Below are 11,174 nucleotides of genomic sequence, written 5' to 3'. Positions count from 1 at the left end.
TATGAAAAAGTTTGGGCACCCCTATTAATCTTAATCATTTTTAGTTCTAAATATTTTAGTGTTTGCAACAGCCATTTCAGTTTGATATATCTAATAACTGATGGACACAGTAATATTTCAGGATTGAAATGAGGTTTATTGTACTAACAGATAATGTGCAATATGCATTAAACCAAAATTTGACCGTTGCAAAAGTATGGGCACCCTTATCATTTTATTGATTTGAATTCCCCTAACTACTTTTTACTGACTTACTGAAGCACAAAATTGGTTTTGTAACCTCAGTGAGCTTTGAACTTCATAGCCAGATGTATCCAATCATAAGAAAAGGTATTTAAGGTGGCCAATTGCAAGTTGATCTCCTATTTGAATCTCCTCTGAAGAGTGGCATCATGGGCTACTCAAAACAACTCTCAAATGATCTGAAAACAAAGATTGTTCAACATAGTTGTTCAGGGGAAGGATACAAAAAGTTGTCTCAGAGGTTTAACCTGTCAGTTTCCACTGTGAGGAACATAGTAAGGAAATGGAAGACCACAGGGACAGTTCTTGTTAAGCCCAGAAGTGGCAGGCCAAGAAAAATATCAGAAAGGCAGAGAAGAAGAATGGTGAGAACAGTCAAGGACAATCCACAGACCACCTCCAAAGAGCTGCAGCATCATCTTGCTGCAGATGGTGTCACTGTGCATCGGTCAACTATACAGCGCACTTTGCACAAATAGAAGCTGTATGGGAGAGTGATGAGAAAGAAGCCGTTTCTGCACGTACGCCACAAATAGAGTTGCCTGAGGTATGAAAAAGCACATTTGGACAAGGCAGCTTCATTTTGGAAACAAAAATTGAGTTGTTTGGTTATAAAAAAAGGCGTTATGCATGGCGTCCAAAAAGAAACAGCATTCCAAGAAAAACACATGCTACCCACTGTAAAATTTGGTGGAGGTTCCATCATGCTTTGGGGCTGTGTGGCCAATGCCGGCATCGGGAATCTTGTTAAAGTTGAGTGTCGCATGGATTCCACTCAGTATCAGCAGATTCTTGAGAATAATGTTCAAGAATCAGTGACGAAGTTGAAGTTACGCCGGGGATGGATATTTCAGCAAGACAATGATCCAAAACACCGCTCCAAATCCTCAGGCATTCATACAGAGGAACAATTACAATGTTCTGGAATGGCCATCCCAGTCCCCAGACCTGAATATCATTGAACATCTGTGGGATGATTTGAAGCGGGCTGTCCATGCTCGGCGACCATCTAACTTAACTGAACTTGAATTGTTTGTCCAAAATACCTTTATCCAGGATCCAGGAACTGATTAAAAGCTACAGGAAGCGACTAGAGGCTGTTATCTTTGCAAAAGGAGGATCTACTAAATATTAATGTCACTTTTCTGTTGAGGTGCCCATACTTTTGCACCGGTCAAATTTTGGTTTAATGCATATTGCACATTTTCTGTTAGTACAATAAACCTCATTTCAATCCTGAAATATTACTGTGTCCATCAGTTATTAGATATATCAAACTGAAATGGCTGTTATAAACACCAAAATATTTAGAACTAAAAATGATTAAGATTAATAGGGGTGCCCAAACTTTTTCATAGGACTGTATTTGCAAATTATGGTGGAAAATAAGTATTTGGTCACCTACAAACAATCAAGATTTCTGGCTCTCACAGACCTGTAACTTCTTCTTTAAGAGTCTCCTCTTTCCTCCACTCATTACCTGTAGTAATGGCACCTGTTTAAACTTGTTATCAGTATAAAAAGACACCTGTGCACACCCTCAAACAGTCAGACTCCAAACTCCACTATGGTGAAGACCAAAGAGCTGTCAAAGGACACCAGAAACAAAATTGTAGCCCTGCACCAGGCTGGGAAGACTGAATCTGCAATAGGCAACCAGCTTGGATTGAAGAAATCAACTGTGGGAGCAATAATTAGAAAATGGAAGACATACTGTACAAGACCATTGATAATCTCCCTCGATCTGGGGCTCCAAGCAAAATCTCACCCCGTGGGGTCAAAATGATCACAAGGACGGTGAGCAAAACCGATCCGAACAGCACGCTCGCATAGAAATGAATGGATGTAGCCGGCACGCGGAGGGTTAAGCGGCCGGCCGCCATCAAAGCGGAAGTACCAGGTGCATCCATTCATTTCTATGGAGCGTGCTGTTCGGATCGGCTGATCTGAACAGTACTCGCTCATCTCTATTCACTTTCCATCATTCCCATCCCAACAGTTCCCTCCGCAATTAATAGTCTGCCAAAAGTCTCTCCACAGAATCCTCACTCCTTATAGGCGACCAACTGATACATTTAGCATTAAGGGTTAGTTTTCTCCTTTCTGACACTGAGAGCCTCTGATCAATAAATCTTCTTCACCTGTGTCATTGTGGAGCACCAGAGTGTAGGGGTGATAAATTTAGGAGTGCACAGACTGACAATTAGAAAGAACATGGCGAATCATAAACGTATATTTATGGGGGATTTGTTGTTTTATCTTCATTATAGGGAAAATGGTCTATAATATGATTCAAAATAAATAGAATCCTATAGATGCTGGATTATAAGATATTCTGGTGGCCACAGTAAAGGTTTTAAGCAGTGGCGTAACTAGGAATGGCGGGGCCCCGTGGCGAACTTTTGACATGGGGCCCCCCCGACACCGAAGATCTCGACCGAGTCCCTCCTACGCATTCCTGCGCGCTCTATTATGTCCCATAGTGGCCCCTGCACACAGTATTATACCCAATAGTGGCCCCTGCACACAGTATTATGCCCCATAGTGGCCCCTGCACACAGTATTATGTCCCATAGTGGCCCCCGCACACAGTATTATGTCCCATAGTGGCCCCTGCACACAGTATTATACCCAATAGTGGCCCCTGCACACAGTATTATATCCCTTAGTGGCCCCTGCACACAGTATTATATCCCTTAGTGGCCCCTGCACACAGTATTATATCCCTTAGTGGCCCCTGCACACAGTATTATGTCCCATAGTGGCCCCTGCACACAGTATTATATCCCATAGTGGCCCCTGTACACAGTATTATGTCCCATAGTGGCCCCTGCACACAGTATTATGTCCCATAGTGGCCCCTGCACACAGTATTATATCCCTTAGTGGCCCCTGCACACAGTATTATATCCCTTAGTGGCCCCTGCACACAGTATTATGTCCCTTAGTGGACCCTACAGGACTAAATACTGTCACCGCTGACCGCTATACCAGGACAAATTGTGGATAAAAAAAAATCTGGTCCTGTGCATTACAATTTAGTAACTCCATGTGCCTCATATTAATAGCAGTTAACCCCATCATGTCCCTCACATTAACCCCTGTGTACCTCACATAAGAGTTACTGATATGTGAGAGACATGGAGGTAATAATAAAGTATCTTCATTACTATTACCCCCAAATGTCTCACATATCAGTAACTCTTATGGTGAGGCAAACAGGGGTTAATGTGAGGGAGATGATGGGGTTAACTGCTATTACTATGAGGCACATGGAGTTACTAAAACACAAGTAATCCCCCCAAATGCCTGATAGTAATAAGTAACCCCAGTACGTACCTGTGTATCTTCAGTTTCATTTTCCTAGAGCAGCTTCTTCCTCTTCTCTTTTGTGCTGGACGGCAGGGATAAGCCCCGCCTCCTCCTCTCATTGGTGGGCAGAGGACAGCAGAGAAAGGGAGGGGGGAGAGAGGGGGAACGTCCTGCAGCGCTGACAGGAGCCAGACCTGCAGCTCCTGTGTGTCAGCCGTTGCTGCAGCTTCGGGGCCCCCTGTTGGTGGAAAGTATTCCACCAACAGGGGGCCCCGATCATTATACTCGGGGGTCCGAAAAGACCTCCGAGCATAATGATAGCAGCTGTCACCGGGCCCCTAATGTCCCGGGCCCTGTGGCAGCTGCTACCGCTGCGATGGTGGTAGTTACGCCACTGGTTTTAAGGGTATTGTCCCAAGTAGCATCTCTTTTTTCCCCCAGTGTTTTTTTCTGTAAACTATCTGCCCCTACTGTACCTATAGGAAAAACGCCAGCGTTTGACATGACATACTGCAAACTTCAAATACACAGGCGTTTTTGAAAACGCCGCTTTTCCGCAGCAGATTTATTTCTGCATTTGGGTATATGGGATTCGCCATTATCTCATTCACTTTGCAGGTAATGTAAAACACTGTGTTTTTTGCAATGTGGGCTTCAGCCTAAAGGGGGAAGCTCCGGGACATGATGGCTTTTCATCCCTCTATTATAAGAAATGTAAAGGAATTTTTTCACCTCACCTCCTCCGCCTAATGTTTTCTCACATCCTCCAGGGAGGAAAGTTTCCTTCAGGCTCTCTGTCATGACTCCATTGCATATCTGGAGCTTCCTGCTGATTCCCCTAAGACCATGCCCATTTGTCGCAGCACCTGCCAGGGTTCCCCCTATCCCCTACTCTATTTTTCCTCTGTCAATCGCTATCCACTCTCACCCTGATATTCAGGATGTCCAGATTGGAGAGGGTGAATATAAATTTTCTTTCATATATGGCTTGCTTAAAGGGATTGGCCACTTTCAGACCAATACTGACAAACAAGTGTACAATAAAAAGATATACAATTTTCCGATATACTTTCTGTATCAATTCCTCACGGTTTTCTAGATCTCTGCTTGCTGTCATTCATTCTGTTACTTCTAGAGGATAAAACTCTGACCATGGTCATGTGATGTACGGTCCATGGTCATGTGACTAGTATACAGGTGCACAGCTGATTACCAGGCAGATGGCTGATTACTGAGCTGTGACTATAACGAGCGACACCTGTGTGCTCATCACATGACCATGGACCGTAAATCACATGACCATGGTCAGAGTTTTATCCTCTAGAAGTAACAGAAGGAATGACAGCAAGCAGAGATCTAGAAAACTGTGAGGAATTGATACAGAAAGTATATTGGAAAATTGTATATCTTTCTATTGTACATTTGATTGTCTATATTGGCCTGAAAGTGGCTGTTAGGGGCAATCAGCCCTGGATATGTTGCCGTAGTCCTAATTAATCAATATATATGTATTGGTGACGTCACAGCAATTGCTCGGAGAACACACAGACAGACACACAAGTATCGTGATCAGGATGTTCCAAAGTTTATTACATATTACTTAGCTTTTATAGAGAAATAATGGCTGTATGCTAATTTAGGCATAACAAACTACATTATATAGAAATATGAATTATCATTGGTCAAAGTACAAAATGGGCATTTACAAACTATGAATACGTGTATAAACAATACATGAGTTAACACATGGTTGTCTGTGTCATCCATTGGATACTTCTAGGAAGTATGATATACTACAGTCACAGGGTACACACCCTTACAGGGAGATCCACTTCCAGGCCTAGTTTTACGACATGCAGACACAACAAGAACAGATAACAGTGTACATCTTCTTCTTTTCCCAGCTTCGATATCACTATGCCCTAGACTGGCTGGCAGTGCTGATCTGTAAGGTCAGCACTATGATCAGAGCAAGCTACTATTCTACTATTTTTCTCAATATAACCAAGGTTGCAAAGATTAACCCTTCACAGTGGCCAACCCCTTTAATGCTCCACCCTCTGACAGTAAGGGTGCATTCACACTACGGATACGCTGACTGATTCTGAACATTAAAACACGTTCAGAATCAGCGCGTGTAAAGCATAAAGCCATACCTCCCAACTTTTGAAGAACTGAAAGAGGGACAAATTTAGCCCCGCCCACTTTTATGTTGACTCCGCCCACTCGTTAATTTTTCATGTGCCCGCACACAATATAATCCTCCTACAGTCACCCGTAAATTATATGTCCCCCCTCTATCTCGCCCCCAGTTTCATATACACCCTTCATCTGCCCCCAGTTTCATGTCCCCCTTCCATCTCTGCCCCCAGATTCATGTCCCCCATCTCTGCCCCCAGATTCATGTCCCCCCATCTCTGCCCCCAGATTCATGTCCCCTCCATCTTTGCCCCCAGATTCATGTCCCTCCATCTCTGCCCCCAGATTCATGTCCCCCATCTCTGCCCCCAGATTCATGTCCCCCATCTCTGCCCCCAGATTCATGTCTCCACATCTCTGCCCCCAGATTCATGTCCCCCCATCTCTGCTCCCAGATTCATGTCCCCCCATCTCTGCCCCCAGATTCATGTCCCCTCCATCTTTGCCCCCAGATTCATGTATCCGTAGTGTGAATGCACCTTAAGCTTGATTTTATGATGGCCTGGGAGTGTGACCTTGATACTATTGTGACCCCAGCCCCATGGCTTGACTGTTGTATGCCTGTTAACAAAGGCAGTTGGTAAGTTACCGTTATGGAATCTTTAAAAGTACTTCATAGGACATATTTGGTCTCTCACCGACTCCATAACTTTTTTCCTACAGTCTCCATATGTGGTGGTCCTACCCCCATACCCAATGCTTTTGGCTGGCTGTCCATAGAAGGACATAATAGCTTTTTGGGTTGTCTTTCCCATTTGTAGCCCCCATATTTCTTCTCAACCTTAAGCCCTCCAACTTGAAATATGGCCAATTTAAGTTACTCCAATATATTTGCATAGCTGCCTGGATTCACATTGCTTTTAACTGAAGATAATCATAAGACGCGTTGACACAATTGTGCTGAGAAGATTAATGCCACTATCTGCAATACCTGCTCGCTCTTTGATAAGGTCTGGGCACCTTGGATCCACAGGTCTCATATCCCAGGTCTTCCATATTGTCTTCAGCTTTAGCCATATGACTGGATTGAGTTCGATTATATGCACTATGGTACTACTTATCCCCCTTGCTCCTCTGATCCAGGTTGTTTTTTTAATTTTTATTCTCTTCTTGTAACCCCCCCTGTATTATTTGTTTGAATAATGCTATCTTTGACATACATTGGCATTACTTCAACTTATACCTGTATTTTGTTTATTTTGCGGTTTACAATGTTTTCTGTTTTCGCTATAATTTAATAAAAATCTGAAACTAAAATACTATTGACAAGGTTAGAGAATGTTCAGGAAGACATTCCAAAGTACAGTTTGCTCCTAGGGCTTCCACATTATCAAACAAGTACTGGAAACACGTGCCAGATTATTGGATAGATAGATAGATAGATAGATAGATAGATAGATAGATGATAGATAGATAGATAGATAGATAGATAGATAGATAGATAGATAGATAGATAGATAGACAGTATGTGTATATTCAGGACATGTAGGTGTCAGGTCATGCATTCAGCTGTAGTTTAACAACAAACAGAATTACCGTAACATATTTTACTGTAACAAAACAAACTCCCCCGTATCTTTTCGATAAGGCTCTGGTTACTGACGCCTGATACTATTATGTCTGGGTTGGTGTAGTCATCTCCAGCTGCCGGAGGGAGAACATTTTTTCATAACACCTAGCAATTAGCTGAAAAATATTTCTTCACACCCACATGCCGATATCACAGTAATAATACTGAAGACTCAGTGCCAGGATCACTCCTGCTAATTCTACATATACTTCTCAGTTTATATAAGTTTTTACTGCCTCAGACCACAATATTGTAAAATATATTTTTCATTAATTTGTCAAAACATGCCTAACTCTTAAAGAGAGTGCGGACCTGAAAGTCTCCCTTTTAGTCATCTTTGCATAAATCATCTCCTATGTTTCATCTCCTAGTGATATGAAACATAGGATTGTTTCATATCACTAGGAGATAGTGGTATGTGATAGATAGAGATTGTTGAACCTCTCAAGATTTGTTTTATTTAGGTTTAGGATGTCTCAGGTCCCAGATTTGTTTCAGGTCAACCAAATTCAGTGCAAGACACAGCTTGAATTGGCATAAGATAAGATAATCCTTTAATAGTCCCACCATGGAGAAATTCCGTGTGTTACAGCAGCATGGATAATACAATAAGAATACAAGAAAAAACACAGACAAGCTCAGAATAGCAGGTAGAAAAGATACTAAGAGTCATAGCAACTAAGAAGAAAAAAGAAAGACTCAAGATCATTTAGTTCTCTGTGCGGACTGCCCTTCACTTAGCCTGATGTTGATTATAGAGCCTGACCGCGGTTGGGAGGAAGGATCTTCGATGACGTTCCTTCTCACACTTGGGGTGAAGCAGTCGGTCACTGACAATAATGCCTATCTCATACATGGGATGGGAGTTGTTCTCCGGCATGGAGTTCACCTTGGACAGTATCCTTCTGTCACCCACCACCTGCACTGGGTTCAGGGGCTACCGAAGACAGAGCGAGCCCTTCTAATCAGCCTGTCAAGTGTATTCTGTCACTGGCTAGTATGCTACTCTCCCAGCAGACCGATCCGATGAATATGGCTGATGCTACCACAGAGTCGAAAAAGGCCCTAAGAAGTGCCCCCTGGACTCCAAAAGCCCTCCGCCTCCTGAGCAGGTAGAGCCTACTGTGGCCCTTTATGTTCAGCGCCTCCAGGTGATCAGCCCAGTCCAGCTTATTATTCAGTAGCACACCCAGGTACTTATAGGTCTTGATTATCTCAGTGCCCGTCCCCTGGATGTCCACCAGTTTCAGGGCACTTCTTCACTTATTAAAGTCCACCACCATCTCCTTGGTCTTCTCAGCATTAATCCTGAGGTAATTCCTCTGGCACCATTCCACAAAGTCCCAGTTTAAGTCTCTGTACTCCCTGTTGTCTCCGTCTGTGATGAGGCCTACTATTGCAGAATCATTGGAGTACTTTTGCAAGTAACAATTCGATGAATTGCACTTAAATTCAGCAGTGTACAGTGTGAAGAGGAAAGGGGCAGAAACTTAAAACATATTGCGTGACATTGTTAGGGCGCGGTGAAAATTCCTCAAGTTCTAGACCACACAATCTTATATACTATATATGACATCAGCATTGTAAGATGTCCAACTACCACTCATTATTGGCTGTCAGTCAGTAGGTACTAAAATATCAGAATGTCTCAGTGACTCACAATACATGTGGCAGACATTTTAGTTTTTCTGAGAGAAATCATCATTTATTCAGGTTTTTTAAAAGAAACTCACAACTTTGAATATTCGGGTTGAATCTAGCTTGTAGTTAAAGAGGACCTTTCACCATTTTGCCCCCAGGCAGTTCTATATACTGCCGGAAAGCTGACAGTGCGCTGAGTTCAGCGCACTGTCGGCTTTCCCGATCTGTGCCCGGTGTGAAGAGCTTACGGTCCGGTACCGTAGCTCTTCTATGGTCAGAAGGGCGTTTCTGATAGTTAGCCAGAGACGTCCTTCTCCACAGCACAGCCAATCACGCTATGCTGTGAGAGCCGGGAGGAACGCCTCCTCCCTCTGCTCGCAGTACTCGTCCATAGACGAGCATTATCAGGGAGGGAGGGGGGAGTTCCTCCCAGCTCTCACAGCATAGCGCGATTGGCTGTGCTGTGAAGAAGGACGTCTCTGACTGAGTGTCAGAAACGCCCTTCCGACCATAGAAGTGCTATGGTACCGGACCGTAAGCTCTTCACACTGGGCCCAGATCGGGAAAGCCGACAGTGCGCTGAGCTCAGCGCACTGTCAGCTTTCCGGCAGTATATAGAACTGCCTGTGTGCAAAATGGTGAAAGGTCCTCTTTAATTGGTTCACCTATCTCTAGAGGCAGACCATATGTGAGTTTGGGCTCTTTATATGTGCCACTTCCTACTGGGAACTTGAGACATGGTACAGCCTAGTCAAAGGGTTCTGGAGAAGGGGAGGATGTTGGGAGTTTTCTCTGATCCCTGGAGAGGTGAGATCATACAGGGAAAGAATAGGAATTCTGAGTCAGATTCTAGTCTGGTCTAGAGATCCTCCAGCCAGCCCAGAATTGTGCTATGAGGGCCTCAGAGCAATGACTGCTCCCAATATACAGAGAAAGGGCATCCTCTTGATACTATTAAGGAATGCTAGTTGGCATAGACACAAAAGTCCAGTTTATTTAGTCCAAAACAAAAATAGAGTTTATTTTCACTCAAAAAGGTAGTGCAGCAACAAAAGGAAACAATACAAAAATAAATACCTGCCCGGCTAGGCTCTAACTAAACATAGAATAGGTGACCTCACCTAGAATAACAGAAATCCAAAAGCCAGTAGAATCATTCAGGACACAGCTCCAAAAATATGACCTCTCTGTCAGCTCTCCAGCCAAGCTCTGCCCACAGTCTGCTACTGGAGCTGGCTTCTTAAGCTCCCTTGATGAGCAGACTCTCTGCAGCTGAGTCGCTGCCAGAACATCCCCAAAGTGTGGACTGGAGGGGGTGGAATGACAGGTCCCACTACCAATCTACCTGCCATTCCTAAAAATCCAGCCCAATACTGAGCATTTACCAAAATGCTCAGCAGACGAAAGTTGTCTGCTGAGAACAAACATTCCTTCTGGATTTTTCTCATCTCACCCAATTTAGTAGTCTGGGTGAGATGTACACCCACTCCATTACCTGACCAGGCATCGGTTTATATATCCCCCCCTCTTCTCCAGACCGGAGGGCTGGGTATTTGTGGCCATAATACAATGGACCCGTAACAGGGCATCAGCATTTCCCAATAAATTCCCGGGTCTATGCTCCAAACTGAAAGGAAAATTTTGCAAGGATAGGAACCATCTGGTAACCCTAGCATTTCTGTCCTTATTCATTTTCATCCATGTAAGAGGAGCATGGTCAGTTATTAACTTAAATTTTCTGCACAGGAGGTAGTACCTCAGGGCATCCAGTGCCCACTTAATGGCCAAGCATTCCCTTTCCACAATAGTGCAATTTTTCTCAGCGGGAGACAGCTTCCTGCTCAGGTACATTACTGGATGCTCCTCACCATTTACCACCTGGGACAGCACTGCTCCTAGACCTGCATTTGAGGCATCTGTCTGCACCAAGAATTCTTTCTTAAAGTCAGTGGCTATCAGCACTGGCTGCTGGCAAAGAGCTAACTTTAGCTTCTGGAACGCCTCCTCTGCCTCTGATGTCCAGTGGATCATCACTGACTTCCCACCTTTCATCAGGTCAGTGAGAGGAGCTGCAATAGAGGCAAAGTTTGGCACAAACCTCTGGTAGTAGCCAGCAATGCCAAGAAATGCTCTGATTTGCTTCTTGGTCAATGGTCTTGGCCAGTTTTGTATTGCCTCCACCTTATTGATTTGGGGCTTTATTACACCT

The sequence above is a fragment of the Leptodactylus fuscus genome, chromosome 6, assembly GCF_031893055.1.
Source record: "Leptodactylus fuscus isolate aLepFus1 chromosome 6, aLepFus1.hap2, whole genome shotgun sequence".
Classification (NCBI taxonomy): Eukaryota; Metazoa; Chordata; class Amphibia; order Anura; family Leptodactylidae; genus Leptodactylus; species Leptodactylus fuscus.
This window is presented reverse-complemented; position numbering follows the sequence as displayed.